Source organism: Papio anubis, chromosome 1, assembly GCF_008728515.1.
Source record: "Papio anubis isolate 15944 chromosome 1, Panubis1.0, whole genome shotgun sequence".
Lineage (NCBI taxonomy): Eukaryota > Metazoa > Chordata > Mammalia > Primates > Cercopithecidae > Papio > Papio anubis.
In genome coordinates this window covers 156,004,755-156,024,272 of record NC_044976.1, presented here as the reverse complement: position 1 = coordinate 156,024,272, position 19,518 = coordinate 156,004,755, and the positions used below count along the sequence as shown (strand labels likewise).

Genomic DNA, 19,518 nt, shown 5'->3' with positions numbered 1-19,518 from the left:
AGATCAATCAGAAGAGCCAGCCTCACAGTGTTCACCTGGCAAGGAGTGGGCAGGAAGAGGAAGGAAGTGGAGGGGCTGACCTCTCAGAAAGGCAAGGAACAGGCAGCCTTCTAGGACAAGTCCTTCTCAAGTTCCAACCATCTCCCCTCCTCTCTGGGCCCAGCAATGGCAAGAGAGCAAGAAAGCTGGAGGAAACCCAAGGCCTCTGGGAACCTTTCTGGAGCTCTACCCAGGTCATCCTTCCTCATCCTTGGGGGAACAGAATCAAAACCCAGAGACTGAGGGCCCTGGGCAAGGTCAGTGAACCTGGATCCTCACTGCTCCCCTCCAGGTACTGCGAGATACATGCCCCTATGCACCTCAATATGTAACGCCCCAGCAAGAAAAGGGACCTAATGAATGAATGGCTAAGAGCAAGGGGTGGCAGTAGAAGCAAGGGTGAGGGCTTCAGTCCTCCTCCTCCCACGTGCTCCCCACACACCGAGGACTTTCCAGGCCCAACTCCAGAGGGAGCAACTCCTACGGGCTCAAAGGTGGTGAGAGGCTCAGATAAACCCTCCTGGATTGGAAAGCCCCCACTTCAGACCAGACCCCGAGCAGGGAGTTTTGGGGGAAATGAAACTGAGCAACAGGAACAAACTTGGCCTGAACTTTGTCCAAAATACAGAAGCCAGAGTGGCAGAGGAGGAGGAAAGCCGACCCGAGCCCACTCCCTGGTAGCTCCCTAAGGGAAGGGAGGGTCAGAGGGGGATGCATAAAGAGGCCTTTGAGGGCTTTCAAAGGGGATCCTGCCACCCCGCATGGCTGAGGTGGAGCTGGGGGAGCAGATTCCCTCTGCTGACAGACAGAGGCCAGTGGAAGCCCAGGCTGGGGGCAGCCCCCGCCCCGGGCCTGTGTCAGGCAGCAATTCTAAGGCTTCTTTATGCAGGCCAGCATCAAACCCCACCCAGGCACATCAAACAGCTGCAGCCCCCACCCCGACCCCGCAGGCTCGGCGACCCTGCGTGTTCCCTGCACACTCACAAAGACCCGCTGCTTTCTCCCAGGCTCCTCAGAAGCGGCTCCTCTCCCCTTCACAGCCACCCCGCAGCCCTCCCCACAGAAGGGGAAACCGGGGGCTGGCGAGGCACAAGGAATAATGACTCAGCGGAGGAAAGCGGGTGGGGTCACCCTGGGCCAACCTCCCGGACACACACCCCACCAAGGCTGCCCTGCCCCAGGTCGGTGAGATGGCAGAAAAGGGCGACCCCAGCACCTTGCTCCAAACTGAGCTCTCCAGGGTCCTCTAGGTTGGGGACAGGGAGCGGACTTCTCAGGTCTGGGGGTTCCCCAGCCCTCATCCCCACTACCCACCCCCAACTCGCCCCAGTCCCAGGGGACCAATGCTGTCAGCTTACCTAATGAAACCTGGTACACTGCACTCCCCACATGAGCCCCACCCTCACAGCAGCTCCACAGGAGCCTTGGGGACACCCGAGAAACAGCCTGTACCAGCCAGACCTGGAAATGAGCATTCTTGTGAGACAATGAGCTCCCCATGACAGATCCCTTGTGAGAGGTGCTGTGTGCTTGGGCTGCCACGGAGATGGCGGGAGGGACACGGCATGAGACAACCACGGCTTTGGTGACTCCCAACCCACTCAGTCTTTCATTCTCTGGGGCCAAACATTCCCAAAGCAGTGAGGGGCTCTGCTTTCCCCAGTCTTGCCCTAGAGAAAAACAGTGATTTGCAGAAAGAGCAGAAGCTCACAACCTCACAGGGCTTCCAGGGGCACCTAAGGACCCCACGCAGAATGAAGCCCCCCCACCTCAGGGACTCCTAAGAAAGACTAAGGGCCAGCAGTGGGATGGGGAAGCCCAGCCCCACCCCGGACTTGCTCCCTGGTGCCTGCCTCCCCCAGGGCCCGGAGGCCAGGGATTTAGAGTTCGCCCTGCTGAGCTGCCTTTTCTTCACCGGGACTGGAAGCCTTCTGCTTAGCAGCTTGTCAGAGAGGGTGAGGGGGCTGCAGGCCGGGACACAAAGGGGGATTAGGGAGAAACCTCTCGGCCTGCAGAGTAATCCATCAAACTCTCTCCGGCTGCCAGCGCCAGGCCCTTCCCACTCAATTCCCCTTCCAGCTGCTGCTGGCCCCCACCCCCTCCGGCTCCTGAGCCCATCACATCGGGCAGCAAAGAGAATCCCAGGCCCTAGGGGGGCAGAGGGGGCACACCACAGACACTGGGAAAAGGGCAGCGGCTCCCTCCCCCCACTCACCCCCAATGTGTGAAAACCCAACAGGTGGCAGTGGCGTGGTGGAGAGTGGCTTTTGTTGCCCTGTCTGAGAGCCCCAGTCCAGCTTTGGAAAGGAAACAAATGCCAGAGGAGATTGGGGGAAGGGGAGGGGAAGGGACAGAGGGGCAGTCCCTGGAGCCAGCACTGCCCTCCCCTCCCCTCTCCTACCCAGTGACAGGGATTCTGGGGCTGGCCTGACCCTCACCTTGGCCAGAGTCAGTCCTGGACAGCCTAAGCTGGGGCTGAAGCATGCAAGGGTCACCTGGCAATCCCATGGTGACAGTCAATATAGACACAGTCTGACTCCAGGCACCTGGGCCTCCCGATCACACTTCGTTTCTGAGAACAGCTGCAACCCAAGGTCACACTGGACATGCCCTCCAAACCAGGACCAGCAGGGCTCTTCAACCTGGAGCTCTCTTCCACCCGAGGGACCACAACCCTCTGAATCCTGACGTCCCCAAACCCTGGCAGACTCTGCAGGTTGACCTGGGTTTGCATGCCAGCTCCACCACTTATTAGAATTGCATGAGCCTGTAACTTCATCTCCCGTGCCTCAGTTTCCTCATCCACAATGAATAATAGCAGGCCGGGCACAGTGGCTCACGCCTGTAATCCCAGCACTCTAGGAGGCCGAGGCAGGCGGATTACCTGAGGTCAAGAAGTTCTAAATCAGCCTGGCCAAAATGGTGAAACCTCATCTCTACTAAAAATACAAAAATTAGCCAGGCCCAGGCATAGTGGCACACACCTGTAATCCCAGCTACTCGGGAGGCTGAGGCATGAGAATTGCTTGAAACCGGGAGGTCAAGGTTGCAATGAACCAAGATTCTGCCACACTGCACTCCAGCCTGGGCAACAGGGTGACTCTGTCTCAAACAAACAAACCACAAACACACAAAACAGAAAAGAAAACACACAATAGCAGCCAACATTAAGGTTGTAATACATGCCAGGCACTCTGCCATGCGTCTTGGTCTTCCAACCCTCCGATGAGGTGGGTACAATTAGTATACCCATTTTACAGGCACGGAAACTTAGATTAACACCACCAACTTTATAGATGAGGAGTGTGTTTGAGATACAGGATATGAAAGTTCCTGGCAGCCACTTCTTTGGTTGCCTCCTCAATGGAGGAAGGGCTTTCTCATTCCCAAACAGGAGCAGCCGTGGTTAGGGGAAACCAACTACATTTTCTTCTCGGTTTCCATTCCCCTCTCACCCATGTGCCTCCCTCACCGCACCAGCGCCTCTTCCAGCCCCTAGCAGCAAGAGGAATGCCAAGAATGCAACTGCCTCCCCAGGTGCTGGCCCCAACAGGTGAGGAGAGGTCACTGCAGCAGACCTGCCTGCTGGAGGAAGGCTGAGAAGGGAGGTGGAAGGTGGGACAAAGATCCCATAGTTATGAGACAGCACGATTTCCATCCACAGGGAAAATGAACACAGTGGCCGACCCCTACTAACTGCCTCAGAGGTGTCTAGCATGTGCTAGGTACTTGATATATTGTACCTTCTCTCCAATAACTCATAATTCATACACTCCAAATCCAAGGTAGGTATTTAATATTCATATTCAAGGATGAACAGCTCAGTCTCAGAACGTAACATGCCTAGGGTTGCACAAATAAACAGTGGTTGAACAGAAAATTCGAACCATTTGAAAATGCTGGAAGGTGCTCTGAACTGGGAGCCAGGAGACAGCAGTCCTGTTTCAGCCACTTTTTTTTTTAAGAGCTGTGTACCCTAGACAGGCCATCTCACCTCTCTGGGACTCAGTTTCCACATCCGTAAAATTAGAGCTAATCTGGATAATGCCGAAGGTTCTTTACATCTGTGCAGCCAGGTGATCTCACATGCACCCCCTACCCCCGGTAGGTGATTTTTCACCAGCAGCTACCCGCTAAGGGCTCACTGACGAGGCTACATGGCATTCAGGAAGGCATTCATGTTCATCCTTGTGAAATAGGAATATAAAATCCCTACTTTGTATTTGGACTTTCATGGCCTCCTACCAATGAGTCAAGGGGAATGAGGTGGAGAAGGATGCCCAACTGCACTTACCCCAACCTTTACCTGCCCACACACTCTCAGGCACCAACAGAGTGCCAAGGGTCAGCGGTCACCTGAAAGTAAGCCGAGTAACCAGGACATCTGGGGGCAGAACTGCCCTCTTCCCTAGTCCTTCCCAGAGTTGGACTCTGTTCCTGGCAGAAATTAGTAACTGAATTCTCTCCTTGGGCCACAATAAATGCTTCCCTACAAGGTGGGGCAGCAGTACCAAGAAATTCCTTGGTCCAAGGTAGGGGAATAGGAACATGGGAGGGTAAGAGGGAGCTTGGCACAGCGTCCAGGCCACTTGGAACTTCCTTCCCTGCAATCCTGCCTTTTCATACAGCCCCTGAAAAGAGAAGCCTGAATGGCCTTCCTCCTACTGAACTTGACCCTCGCCAGTCAGCCAGGCTAGACAGCTCTCCCTATCCATGTACAGCCAATCCTACTCTTCTCTTTAGCCTGGCCTCCCTTAGGAGGTGAGGTATACAGGAAAGAGGCCAGGAGACTAAGGGTCTGTGCAAACCTACAGATGGGCAGCACCCTGGACCAAGAGTCAGACCACGGTGCTGGTTCCACTTCTGCCATGTCCCACCTCTAGGGTTTCAAACGCAGTGGCCTGTAAGGCTTTATTAGATCTGAGTCCTAGAGTCTGTGATCAGTCTCATTTATAAACAGAGGGCTCCAAGTCAGACTCAGTACTCAGAAAGTGTGTTCTCAAAAATAGTCACTCAGTGGTGGGCAAGGAAAGAGTGGGCCCCCAAAGAAACTCATTTTCTGATTTCAAGATCCCAAGCTTGCTGACCCTTAGAAGTATACCTCAGTGCATGCAACCTAACCTCCACTACGGGAATGTCAAACAGCACTGAAACCCACCCACCCACCCACCCACCACCACAGAGCCTCAGTTGTGCGTAAGCTCGCTGTGAAGGTGCTGGGGACACAGAAACAACTGATCACAGCTCCCTTTGGCAAAAGGGATAAAATGCAATCGGTGTGCAATGAGGTGGCACAAGTGTGAAGACACAAATCCATGGGGGGGGACCCAATGTGGGGGGCACATGCAGTTCTTCCAGGGCTTCCTAGTGGGAATGGCCATGTTGCTTAGCCTTGGGGGATAAGCAGGTAGGTACTATGCAATATAGGGGTGGGGGTGAGGGAGATCCTTTTTTCCTCCCCATCATAAAGGTCAGAACTGACACTTCTATAACGAAAGATATGGTAACAAGAGAAAAGCATAACAGGCTGGTCGCAGTGGCTCACGCTTGTAATCCCAGCACTTTGGGAGGCCAAGGCAGGAGGATGACTTGAGGTCAGGAGTTTGGGACCAGCCTGGGCAACATGGTAAAACCTTGTCTCTACTAAAAATACAAAAATTAGCTAGGTGTGGTGGCACGTGCCTATAATCCCAGCTACTCAGGAGGTTGAGGCATGAGAATCACTTGAACCTGGGAGGCGGAGGTTGCAGTGAGCCGAGATCGTGCAGGGCAACAGAGTGAGATGCCATTTCAAAATCGACGCTGTTTACAAAAAAAAAAAAAAAAGAGAGAGTGAGAGAGAGAAAAGCATACAAATTTATTTGATCATAGTTTTACATGATACAAGAGCCTTTAGAAATGAAAACCCAAGGCCGGGCGCGGTGGCTCACGCCCGTAATCCCAGCACTCTGGGAGGCCGAGCGGGCGGATCACAAGGTCAGGAGATCAAGACCATCCTGGCTAACACGGTGAAACCCCGTCTCTACTAAAAAAATACAAAAAACTAGCCGGGCAAGGTGGCAGGTGCCTGTAGTCCCAGCTACTCCGGAGGCTGAGGCAGGAGAATGACGTAAACCTGGGAGGCGGAGCTTGCAGTGAGCTGAGATCCGGCCACTGCACTCCAGCCTGGGCGACAGAGTGAGACTCCGTCTCAAAAAAAAAAAAGAAAAAAAAAAAAAAAGAAATGAAAACCCAAAAACCCAGGGTGAAGTATCTTTTTTTTTTTTTGAGACTAGCTCTCGTGTTGTTGCCCAGGCTGGCGTGCAGTGGCACGATCTCAGCTCACTGCAACCTCCACCTCCTGGATTTGAGCAATTGTCCTGCCTCCGCCTCCCGAGTAGCTGGGACTACAGGTGTGCGTCACCACGCCCGGCTAATTTTTGTATTTTTAGTAGAGGTGGGGTTTCACCCTGTTGGGCAGGCTGGTCTTGAACTCCTGACCTCAGGTGATCCACCCAACTCAGCCTCCCAAAGTGCTGACATTACAGGCATGAGCCACTACGCCCAGCCTAAGTATCCATTTCTATGCTTAGGTTTGAGGAAGCACACATAGGATGCAGAAATGTGATCGGACAAAAAGGGTATGAGCTAATGCTAATAGACTGAATGGTGAAGCCCAGCCAGACCTGTCCAGATTGCTCTCGGCCTCTCTGTTGCAGGATCTCTTCCTCCCAGGAATGGGGTGGGACCCCTCTGCAATGAGGGCCTTACTACCTACTATCAAACAAGGTAGCTCAGATCATTTATCGCCGGTTCTTACCCAGAAAGCCAGGAGAAAGAGTAATATTTTTAAGTTATACGGCTGGCTTTGGGGAGAAGGGTTCTAGTTTCTATGACCTGCCTTGGAAAAGAGGGATTCACTTTGGCCTGCCTCAGGAGAGAATGAGGGGTGAGAGACAGGAGGTCAGACAGAAATTTTGCCTCTGAGGCCTTCACTTTGGGGTATTGTTTTCTGAGCCCCAACAGCAGAAAAGGGTGTATGTCTGTAAACCAAGGCCCTTGGAGTCTGGGACTTCTAATCACTCCCACCCCTCCTTTTGGCCTCTCCCCAGTGAGGTGTGCTGGAAACAATACCGGACTCAAAATCATGAGACTGGGTTTTGATCTCAGATCTGGGCTGGCTATCTGTGTGTCACTAGATGATTCGGCATACCTCCATGGGCCCCCAAATAAAAGAATTCATTAGCACTGGGCTTGTTTTTGCTTCCAACGTGGTCACCAGGCTCTGGTTTCTTCCCCTTCCTGGACTGCCTCTCCCTTCCACCTGAGCCCTGCCCAGCTCAAATCTCACACCTCCTCCACAGCCCCCTGGAAACCAAGCAGTCAAGTATCTCCTCTCCCCGCTGTATCTCAACTGCTCTAACGAGGCAGTCCCCAGGGTTGGAGGCTGCCCACAGTCCTCAGGGTCTCGGATTTGCAGTCCTTCCCCCACTGCCGTCCTTCCCACTAGTGCTTCAGCTCCTGGAAAGCAGGAAGCACAGACCCTGAGAAAAGTTGGTGCCCAATAGAAGGCCTATGGGTAAGGCTGAATCAGGATTCCCGTCGGATGTGATTTTACCAGTGTGCCTGGGATCCAGGCAGGGCCATGTTCAAGCTACCTGGGTGCTCCGGTCACTAAGGACAGGAGCCAGGAGTGGGAATCTAAATTGCCACATCCCTAGGGATGGGCCAGGCACTCCTAGCTTGAACACTATTTGCCAACTCAAAGTACACTTGAGATTAGCAAGGCCAGGGGGCAGGGGGGCACGCAGCGACCACAGGGGAAAGACAAGAACTGCTGTTGTGGGCTGGCTACTCCCGAGGGTATCCTCTCTGGCTGGGCATCCTGTCTATCCTGGATATGGTGACTGGGGATTGTAGACTACAGTGCCAGGAGGTGGCCTCCAAACCCCTTCTTGCTGGCCGGTCCCCGCTCCCCAGAAAGTGATCTCCAGAAGTAACAAAGAAGGGGAAAGGAAACATCTATGGAACACCTCGCATGTGCAGGCGCTTGGCTGAATATGCACATCACATTTAATCCTCACCATAACCATGCAAGGTGAATCTTATCTCCATTTTACAGGCAATGAAGTCGAGGCTAACAGGGAAAGCAGGCCCATGTCCAGCCTCAGAAGCAAGAGATTCCACAAGTCAGTCAGGGCCGGTGGCAAAACTGTGGATTTCTTCCCGTGGAGGGGAAAACACAGACCATGTAGTAGAAAAAAGGATTCAACAGGAAGTTCTGGCCAGGGATCAGGAGCATCCCATGACGGCTCTGTCACCAGCTGCCCCCCTCCCTAGCCCAAGCAGGGACACTTAATACACTGGACAAAGCTCAACACTCCAGCTCTACTGCTGGGAGTCGAGTGGCATCAGTGTTCAAGACACTGGGCCTGGTACCAGCTGGTCCAGTCTCCACCCCTGCTGCCCAGCAAACAGGGCCACTAACTGTTCAGAGAAAGCTAGGCTGGGTTTTTTTTTCTGGACACCAAAGAACAGTGCAAAAGATCCTAAGGGTTGGGGAGGGAGGACAGAGCAGAATCCCAATTTCAGGGCACCCTCCCTATGCAGTTTTCCTAAAAACAACAACAAATAACTGTTTGCATAGAAGGTTCTTAACTTCTCAGGATATACATTCATGTCCATGGTACCCTTTTCCAGCCTGAGGGGTATACTCTGGGAAGGTAGGCTGGGTAGGGGTTTCTGCACTAATTAAATACAAGTCACACAGTAGCAGAGTAGTAGACGAGAGACATGGACATCCAATCTTGGTGTGATCTTCGCACAGGACCACAAGTTCAACTGCAGATGTGTCCTTCGTAGCTTACATACAGTTATCTATGGGCTAATTCCATTGCTAAGAAACTCTGGTTTCTAAGTGTAAACCACAATGATTGGCTCCATTGTCACCAAATAACAGCAGCTGACATTTATCAAGCTCTTTTTACAAGCAGCTGCTGTGCTCAGAGCTTTACCTACATCAGCTTATTTAATCCTGGAAATACTGTGAGGTAGGTACTATTATCCTCATTTTACAGAGGAGGAAGTTGAAACAGTTTAAATAACTCGCACAAGAGGAAACCAGATTCAAATCATTTTGCCAAAGCTCTATCTCTCAACGGACTCCCCAAAGTCCAGGAGACCTTGCTACCCAAGAAATAAGGTCTAGAGCAGAGTTTTGTTTTGTTTTTTAAGAGCAAGGCCCAAGAAGAGAGTCCCAGGCTAGGCACTGCTGTCCATTCAGTCCCAAATGATTGATATAATATATAGTTGGTACTAACATTTATTGAGCACTTACTATGTGTCAGACACACAGTTTAGTACTGTATATATACTAGTGAATAAAGCTATAATTTTTAGACTTTATATATTACATAATTATATGTTTATAAATTTTATGTCTGTTATAATCTACTTGACAAAGCTATACAGTAAGTATTATCCCCATTTTGCAGCCAGGGATACTGAGGCTTGGACGAGGTTAAGTAACCTGCCAAGCTGGTGGAGCTCACCTAGTGAAGCAGCCAATATAGTAACTGTCTTTCAGGCAGGGCACGGTGGCTCATGCCTGTAATCCCAGCACTTTGGGAGGCCAAGGCGGGCGGATCACGAGGTCAGGAGATTGAGACCATCCTGATTAACACGGTGAAACCCCGTCTCTGCTAAAAATACAAAAAATTAGCCAGGCATGGTGGTGGTGGGCGCCTGTAATCCCAGCTACCTGGGAGGCTGAGGGATGAGAATCGCTTGAACCCAGGAGGGGAGGCTGCAGGGAGCTGAGATCGTGCCATTGCACTCCAGCCTGGGCAACAAGAGTGAAACTCCATCTAAAAAAAAAAAAAGAAAGAAAAGAAACTATCTGATAGTCTGGGTTTTTATTCATAATGTTGACTTATCAGGCTGTGACGTCCAGATGATAGTGCTTAAAGTCTTCAAGTTAACTTTACTTTGAGTCTTCAGACCAGCCCTGCCCAGGCTGAGAGCTCCAGTTTGGGTAAGGGGAGAGCGGGAGGGAGGCCTCCACTATCCCTCCACCACCCAGTGGCCTGGAAGGGGCTCAGGAGACCACCAGGGATCACTGTCTACTCCTCCTCCTCCTTCAAGGTTATTCAGGGAGCCAGGAGGGACGGGGAAGTTCACCACACACTCCATGAATACATAGGAAAACTCCCCCTAACACACACCCACTAAATTGGGGCCTATCTGTCCACAGCTGTACATTCATCCACAGCTGTATTTTTATCTTCAAACTCATTCTGCTGACTCAAGCTCCATTTTCTGAGCACTTTCAGAATAACAGAGTCCTGGCTCCACGACAGGCCTGGTGGGAGGAGATAAGGGAGGAATGAGGGAATGGGACTGATCCAACAGAATGGCCTGCGACCTCAAATTACGTTCCACTTACCCCTACAATATGCTGCTCTATGGGTTTCCTCAGGCTTCCAGTCTAGCCTGGGCCTCCCGGGCCCTTCCCACTCCCAGCCCACAGGCCAGCCTGTTCCCCAGCCCTCGGGCAGGTGAGTCCACACCAAGGTGGTCTCTGCTCTGAACGGAGATCCGCTAAGTGCATCAGGAAAGGTAGTCCGAAGCCCCTAAGACATCAACGCCACTCCTGAGCAAAGGTTCCAGGACCCCAGCAAGGGTCACTCTGGGCCCTGGTCAACTGGCAATGCCCGGCTGCAGACTCCAGGGCAGCAAGACAGCAGCTGGGCTATTCTTAGTCCCTGCTCCACTGGGATCGGGTCTGTGTAACAGCTGAAGGGCGAGTCCTCACCAGGTACCCACCATGCCAAACCCCTCCCTACTCCCAACTCTGGCCCCTTGGAAAAAGAGGAAGCATAGGGAACATGCCCTGGGGTGGGGAAAAGCTGAGCAGGTCAAGAGTGTCTGTCAGGAAGATGGAGACTGATTCAGAGGTCAAGGGCAAGAGCAACTCACAGGACTGCAGTGCGTAGGGGGAGCGAAAGACTACAGGAAGGCCTGACCCGCACTCCGGAGAAAACCTGCAGGTCCCTGGGGCTTTTCCAGCAAGCCTGCTTAGGCCCACAGCTCTGAGAAGCTGCACGGGATGCCCAGGTACCACCACATCACACCGGTTTGCCGTTTGCAGCACTCTCTCCTTCCCCACCTGAGACCAGGGAGGCGAGGAAAAAACAGCGGCCTTTCTCTCCCCACAGAGGGGGAAACTGAGGCTGAAAAAGGGACACAGTAACACACACACACACACACACATGGTCCAGCCCCAACTCTGTACCCAGAGCTCGCCCCAGGTCTAAAGTCCAAGAGGGCTCCGTCCCCTTTCCCTCTCTTAACTCTCACTCTTCCTCAAGAAAGTCGAACCCTGCCTGAGCACCCCGCGGCGCCGCGGCAGTCGGCCCCCGTCCCGAATCCCCCAAGTCCCGTACTGTGCGCGCCACAGTGACTCATCCTGCCCCTTTCCGGTGAAGCCCAGACAAGAGAAGAAAATAAACGCAACTTTCCAAAGAAAAGTCTGACGCGGGAGGCTGCAACAGGAGCGAGCGGCCGGTCAGCCAGCCGTTGGCCCGGCCCGACCCGGCCCGGCGCTCCGGGGAGGGGCCGCTCCCCGCCCACACCGCCCCCCGGCCTGGGACAGCGCGGGCACCTCTTGCCTGCCCGCCCTCCGCGGAAGAAAGCACAGCTCAGCGGGGACCCGTGCAGGCGCCGGGCACTCGGCACCCGCCACGGCAGAGCGCGTGGGACGCGCCCTTCTCTGGGATTAGCGCTGGGCTCGGCGCGCAGCGCCCCGGACGGCCACGGCGCGGCCCCATCCCGCGAGGCGCAAAACACGCGACACCGCGGAGCTCGGCCGCGCACTGCTGCTCCCTTTCCCGCGCCGGGACCCTCACCCCTGGGAGAGGAGGGGCCGCGCTCCTACCTGGCCTAGGCGCGCGGCTGTCACCCGGAGCCAGCGCGTACAGACTGGTTTCCCCCTTCTTTTCCTTGCCCCCCACACGCGCCAGCCGGCGGCTTTTAAATCTCCAGGTTACTCCGCGGGGGGAGAGAGCATGCGCGCTGGGACTGCCAGGAGGGGGGCGGGGCGAGGCGGGACGGAGGTGGGGGTGCTGCGAGGGGGGATAGAGGGGTGGGGCTGGTACCCAGGGGAAGAAAGCGGGAGGTCTCCAAGCTGGCTTTGTAGCCGCGCCGCGACGGGCAGCCCCCGCGTGGCTCCCAGACTGCCCTATCATTACCTAGGGCAGGGCACCGCCCCCTCTGTCGCTTGCCACCAAACATTTAGGTGAAAGCTACCCGGCTTCGCGGGGCACCTCCTCTCCCCTCCTGGGAGCCAGTCTGCTGCGACCATTACCCAGGCGTGCCATTCTGGCCACCCGATCTCCAGGCAGAGCTGCACCCTGTCTGTCCAGGACCATCCCTTCAAAGGAGAGGTCACGTTCTTCCCGAATTACCCTTCTGCTCTTTGCTATTCTCCAACGCAGGTAGAGCTAACTCAATCCCTTTTTCTGCGCTAAAAACCAAATTCCATTTTTTTTTCTCCTTAAGAGTGTGTATGGGGAAGAATGGATGATAAATTGCCAATGAAGTGTTCTCTTTGTCAGCTGTTGAGCAAGGTCCTAACAGATACCTGTTCCAGAATGCCTTTGATAGAAACGTGCAGGTGAAGGCGGAGAAGTGGAGTCCCAGGCTGGCCCTGGGGGTGGGGGGTGGGGGTGGGGAGCAGTTTTGTCTTTTTTCCTCCATGGAGTTTTATTGGGTGGAGAGAAGTCCAATTTAGATGGATCATTGACTTGAATACTACAAAGTCCCAGGAAGATGCCTTTGAAGGGGAAGACCTGGTTGGCCTTAGCCCTGGACTGGGCATTGTGGCACTGGGTTCCAATGCTGGCCCTGTGTCAACAGCTGTGTGATGTGGGCCAAGTCTCTTCCATGTTCTGGGCCTCTGTAAGCGGGAGTTAGCCTAATGATCTAAGGGCACCTTCCAGTTGAGAGGTAGAGGGAGGCAGAGAAGAAAGGGAGATAGAGAAGGGAGGGGAAAACAGTGGCACCCTGGTGGCAGTGGGGAACAGAGAGCAGGTGCCAGAGAGAGTTGAGAAGAGAAAAATCAAGAATTTACCTTCTGAGTCACTAAACAAGTTTAACTTGAAAACTGTCTCAGCGTTACCTCCCTGGAGCACACACACCTCTACCTGGGGACCCTCCTAACGATGGCTTTCCAAAGTCTTTGGCATACCCTCTTGTGGCCAGCAGAGAGACTAGGGTGGAGTCCAGGATCTCTGAGCTGGTGTCCCCTCTCCTCCAGGAAAGAGGTCAGGAGTCAGGGGAAATTTCAGGTCAGCTGGAAAATTACAGAGCCAGGAGAGAGTGGACAGTGTTATTTTGCGGGCTTGGGAAAGAACATGGGGAACATGAGAGAGTTGTCCCACCACAGACAAGTAACAGCCCCCCTCTTGCTCCTGCCTCCCACCACTTCTTTCCAGGGGCCCTTGTGCTTTATGCCTTGTGACAAGGGGATGAGGAAGGAGAGCTCAGGGGAGTGAGCACACAGCCTGGATCCCATGGTGATCCTGGGCCCTACCCAATCACCCCCCCCAACAAAACCAGGTGGATGCGCTGGCCAGGCCCCACCCAATACAGGGTACAGTAGGGCTCTCTGCTCTGAAAATCCCCCTCTTTCTGCTGATGTAGCCTCATGTTATAATAATAATAGTTAACCATTACTAATTGTGCCAGGCACTGTTTCTAAATACTTTGTGCGTATTAACTCATTGAATCCTTAGGATAACCCAAGAGATGGGTACCATTTTCAGATAAAATGGAGGCAATTGGCCAGGTGTGGTGGCTCACACCTGTAATCCCAGCACTTTGGGAGGCCAAGGTGGGCAGATCACAAGGTCAGGAGTTTGAGACCAGCCTGGCCAACATGGTGAAACCCTGTCTCTACTAAAAATACAAACTTTGGTGGGTGTGGTGGTGCACACCTGTAATCCCAGCTACTGGGGAGGCTGAGGCAGGGGAATGGCTTGAACTTAGGAGGCAGAGGTTGCAGTGAGCTGAGATCATGCCACTGCACACCAGCCTGGGTGACAGAGCAAGACTCCGTCTAAAAAAAAAAACGAGGCAATTCCTCAGGCCAGTTACTTCCCCGACAGCCCCTGATTACACAGAAAAAACAGTCTCTGGGCCCCAGAAACAAGGCAGAGGCAGCAGTCCCTCAGCAAGCCTGGCCAGTGACTTCAGAGCCTCAGAGAAAACCCATACTACTCTCTAGGATGCTGTGGCATTCTGGGCAAATAACAACTTCTCTGGGCCTCACTTCTCCATGAGGTCAGCTGGAGGAAAACCACCACGGCCCCTTCCCTTCCTCTCTCTTCCCTCCCCCACCACACACACACACACACACACACACACACACACACACACACAAAAAAAACTCCCCAGCCACTTCCCATTTATAGGAAATGGGAGATGACGTGAGGAGCAAGGCCATCCTTGGGGAACTGCTAATAGTCTAGCTGGATATTGGAGAAACCAAAGATGCTGGCAAAATGCATTAGCAGTCTCTGCCCTGGCCCCACACACAGCCCCTCCTCATTGTCCTTGGGCTAAGAGCAAGCATCCTTCTCATTCCACAGAGACAAGATACCCAGCTGCATCAGGTTGGCCTCATGGAAGCCTGAGAGGTCATGAAGGACCTGGAGTTCCCTCGCTGTTCCCGTCTCTTGCCATCTCCATCATCCAGGGCCGGTGGTCCCTTTGAGCTCTCTGTGCTCCTTCCTCTGTCTGCCTCAGGATGAGGGTGAGCAGTCTCTTCAGGCATAAGGGCCAGCAGCAGGGCCAAATCCTGGCTGTGGACTTGGAAGGAGGAGGGATGAGCCCCCCGGGACACAGCAATTCCATTTCTGGAATTTCTCTGGTGGCAGAATAATCAGAGATGTGTATATCAGAAGTGTGGAAGAGTTTTTCATCTCATCACTCCTTATAATAGTGAAAAATTAGAAACAATTTAAATGTAGAATAATAAGCCATTGGCTAAGCAACTTATGGCAAATCCACTCAATGGAACACTATGCTGCCATTAAAAATGATGGCATAGAATAATTTTAATAGGCTAGGCATGGTGGCTCACGCCTGTAATCCCAGCACTTTGGGAGGCAGAGGTGGGTGGATCATTTGAGGTCAGGAGTTCGAGAGCAGTCTGACCAACATGGCGAAACCCCACCTCTACTAAAAATACAAAAATTAGCCAGGCATGGTGGCGGGAGCCTGTAATCCCAACTGTTTAGGAGGCTGAGGCAGGAGAATTGCTTGAACCCGGGAGATGGAGGTTGAAGTGAGCAAAGAACGTGCCACTGCACTCCAGCCTGCACTCAATTTTTCTTGAGATGGAGAGCGAGACTCCACCTCAAGAAAAATAATAATTTTTTTTTTTTTTGAGACAGAGTCTCGCTTTGTTGCCCAGGCTGTAGTGCAGTGGCACGATCTTGGCTCACTGCCACCTCCGCCTCCCGGGTTCACACCATTCTCTTGCCTCAGCCTCCCGAGTAGCTGGGACTACAGGCACCTGCCACCACACCCAGCTAACTTTTTTTTTTTGTATTTTTAGTAGAAATGGGGTTTCAGCTGTTAGCCAGGATGGTCTCGATTTCCTGACCTCATGATCTGCCCGCCCTGGCCTCCCAAAGTGCTGGGATTACAGGTGTGAGTCACCACGCCTGGCCCAATAATAATAATTTTAACAGCCTGGGGAAATGTTTATGGTTTTTTTTTGTTTTGAGAGAGAGTCTCGCTTTCGGCACAATCGTGACCTATCTCAGCTGACAGCAACCTCCGCTTCCCGGGTTCAAGGGAGCATGGACAGCTAGGTTTTGTATTTTTAGTAGAGATGGAGTTTCTCTATATTGGCCAGGCTGGTCTTGAACTCCTGACCTCAAATGATCTGCCCACCTCAGCCTCCCAAAGTGCTGGGATTACAGGGATCCCATCCCTCTGAAAGTGCTGGGATTACACGCCTGGCCTTCTGGTATACTAGTAAGTGGAAAAAGCCAGCAACAAAATGGTGTACAGTGGGATATACGTTTTATTTTAAATTATATATATACTAATGCAACAAGATTGGATCTTAGAACAGAAAAGGGATATTAGTGGAAAAACTGGTGGAGTCTGAATAAAGTCTGTAGTTTAATACATAGTGCCACCAGTGTTAATTTCTCAGTATTGTTTTTGTTTTTGTTTTTGAGACAGGGTTTTGCTCTGTCACCCAGGCTGGAGTGTAGTGGTGTGGCACAACCATAGCTCACTGCAGCCTCAACCTCCTAGGCTCAAGCGATCCTCCCACCTCAAGTCTCCTGAATAGCTGGGACTACAGGTGTGCATTTTTTGTACAAACGGAGCCTCATTATGTTGCCAGGGCTGGTTTCAGACTCCTGGGCTCAAGTGATCCTCCTGCCTTGGCCTCCCAAAGTGCCGGGATTACAAATGTGAGCCATCAGGCCTGGCCAGTTTCTCAGTTTTTTTTTTTTGTTGTTGTTGTTGTTTGTTTTTTGAGACAGAGTCTCACTCTGTCGTCACCTAGGTTGTAGTACAGTGGCATATTCTTGGATCACTGCAACCTCCACCTTCCAGATTCAAGCAAGTCTCGTGCCTCAGCCTCCTGAGTAGGATTACAGGCATGCGCCACCATGCCTGACTAATTTTTGTATTTTTAGTAGAGATGGTTTTGCCACGTTGGCCAGGCTGGTCTTGAACTCGTGGCCTCAAGCGATCCACCTGCCTCAGCCTCCCAAAGTGCTGGGATTACAGGCGTGAGCCACCACACCTGGCCAATTTTGCAGTTTTGATCATTGTAATATGGTATCGTAAGATGTTAACATTAGGGGAAACTGGTTGAAGGGCATGTGGGAACTTAGTATTATCTGTGCAGTTTTCCCATAAATCTAAAATGATTCCAAGATAAAAAGTTGTTTAGGTATATCTCTAAAGAGAGGATATTATAAGAAAAGACAGACATAACCACAATGTGGTTTTTTTGTTTGTTTGTTTTTTGAGATGGTGTTTTTGCTCTTGTTGCCCAGGCTGGAGTACAGTGGTGCAATCTCCTCTCACCACAACCTCCACCTCCCGTATTCAAGCGATTCTCCAGCATCAGCCTCCCGAGCAGCTGGGATTACGTGCATGCACCACCATGCCTGGCTAATTTTGTATTTTTAGTAGAGATGGGGTTTCTCCATGTTGGTCAGGCTGGAATGCAGTGGCGCCATTTCGGCTCACTGCAACTTCCGCCTCCCGGGTTCAAGTGATTCTCCTGCCTCAGCCTCAGCCTCTTGAGTAGCTAGGATTAGAGATACCTGCCACCACACCCAGATAATTTTTGTATTTTTAGTAAGAGATGGGGTTTCACCTTGTTGGTCAGGCTGGTCTTGAACTCCTGACCTTGTGATCCACCCACCTCGGCCTCCTAAAGTGCTGGGATTATCGGTATGAGCCACCACGCCCGGCTCGGATACTGTTTTTTTTTTGAGTGGAAGAATGACTTTAATTTTGAGGGAGTGCTAAGAGAACTTTTTTGAGTCTTTAAGTCTTCTATGTGCATCAAAAATTGCTTTTGTAAATATAAAATAATCAATAAAAAATATTTTTAAAGGGCAGGAATAAAATAACATGAAGGAAGGAGGAAGCAAGAGGAATGAGAGATCACCATGGCGGGTGTTCACCTGTGTGGACTGCTAAACTCCACTTCCATCCAAAGGACTGGAGTCATGGAGAGATCAGGAACCTGAACAGGAGAACCAGCCCCAGGAGCCTCCTTAACTGAAACACTTAGGAGGGTCTGGTGAAAAAAAGTAAGATGGAACAGAGTTTGGAAAGGGGTGAAGAAAGAACCAGCACCCAGCACTCTGAGCTTTCGGATACTTTGTGAGGACAGGACATTTTTTTTTTTTTTTTTTTTAAAGAGATGGGGTCTCCCTGTGTTACCCAGGCTGGCCTCAAACTCCGGGACTCAAGGGATCTTCCCACCTCTGCCTCCCAAAGTGCTGGGATTTCAGGCATGAGCCACTGCGCCTGACCGGAGGATGAAATTAAAACCACTGAAAGGAGAGTTGGACAGCTGCTTCTTCCCTCTCAAATCCCAAGCTTAGGAATGACCGTGACCTCTAGTTCTGGAGGTCACCCGTGCCCCACCTTGACTGTCATCACAAGCTGGCAGAGCCTTGGAGCTGCTGACAGATGAGCCCCTCACTACACAGCTGGTGATGCTCAGATTTGAGTGTTGCCCCTGCAGGGAAGATTTTGAAACAACAACAAACATGGCCTTCAAGGGCGCTTTCTTCAGGAAACATCCCCCTGACAAATGAACATCAGAAACACTTCTGTAAAGGGATCTTTCCTCCCAATTTGAACCTCCTTCTGCGTCTTCCCCTTCCCCACCCAGACCTACGGGAAGTCAGAGAAGAGACCAGAAGGGCCTCCAAAGCAGAAAGATTTAGCTGAGCAGAAAGCAGAGGTGGGGAAATGCCGAACCCATTCTTGCCATGGAAAGGTATTGGCTCTTCTGCAGGCAAAGTCCACGCTGAAAAGAAATGGCTTCGCAGGGCAAACCTCCATCAGAGGAGACAGTTCGGAAGCCAGATCAGAGCTCAAGTTGGGGAAGAAGAGGTCTAAGGGAGTTTCCCAAAGGGGCAAGTCCCAAGTGGCTTTAAGCAGAGATTAAGCATGATAGAGACATTGTGAGACTTTCAGGCACCAGGTAAGAGGTGAGGCCGAATGAACACAATGGTCCTTTTCAGTTCTGAAATCCAATGAAGCCCGTCACAATCTCCTCTCAAAGACCCAAGTAGCTGGGTCTCTTAGCCTCTCATGTTTTAGAGGCAGCAGCAAAATGCTGTGATGGCTCATATTTTAGAAACGGAAATTACAGGACAGATTGGGATTGGGGTTAGGCTGCTTGGTGGAGCTCAGTCAAGGCTGAGAGGCAGAGGCATAAAAGGTAATGCTATCTCCTTCCCCCTGAGGGTTTCAGGATAGAACCAGACAACCTCCCAATAAATCTCTAAATAGCAAAGACACCAAGGTAACTGGACTGGCTTCTGAAAAGCCTGGAGCGAGGAGGTGATTATGTCACTGTGAATACCAGGGATTCTACTCCCAAGCTCAGATGCCTGAGGTGCTAACTACAGGGTGGAGTTTGAGACTGGGGAGGGACAGCCAGAGGCGACAGAGCTCTGCCAGCTCCACATCTCCCATGGACATCTTTCCCCAGCTAAAATCACTGAGAGGCTGTGTGCTACAGTGGAGAAACTGTGTGCTCTGGAACCAGACAGACCCAGTGCCATGTACCACGCATGCAGTCATTCATCTCTCATTTGATGACCATTTAAGGAAATAACAATTACAAATCAGGCTCAGTGCTAGGATCTAGTAACCTTGTGCCTGTGAGTAAGTCATTTAACTTCTGAGCTTCTTTTTTTTTTTTTTTTTTTTTAAATG

At 51.9% G+C, this 19,518-nt stretch overlaps 1 protein-coding gene and 1 long non-coding RNA gene across 6 annotated transcripts in view; one reads left to right on the top strand and one right to left on the bottom strand.

The window, feature by feature from the left end:
* SLC45A3 (solute carrier family 45 member 3) overlaps positions 1–12,173 on the bottom strand; it is a 24,191-nt gene extending 12,018 nt beyond the window's left edge. For 3 of the 5 annotated variants that reach the window (XM_003893217.3, XM_017950131.2, XM_017950115.2), the window contains exon 1: positions 11,954–12,173. The gene's annotated coding sequence lies outside the window, so the exon portion shown is untranslated. Of the gene's footprint in view, positions 1–1,023; positions 2,142–11,953 lie in introns of those variants that run through there. The other 2 variants (XM_017950124.3, XM_009188800.4) reach the window with 1 other exon arrangement.
* On the top strand, positions 12,135–19,518 carry LOC103878367. The gene is made up of 3 exons (XR_638538.4): positions 12,135–12,512; positions 14,667–14,830; positions 17,675–19,518. It is a non-coding gene; the product is annotated as an uncharacterized LOC103878367 (long non-coding RNA).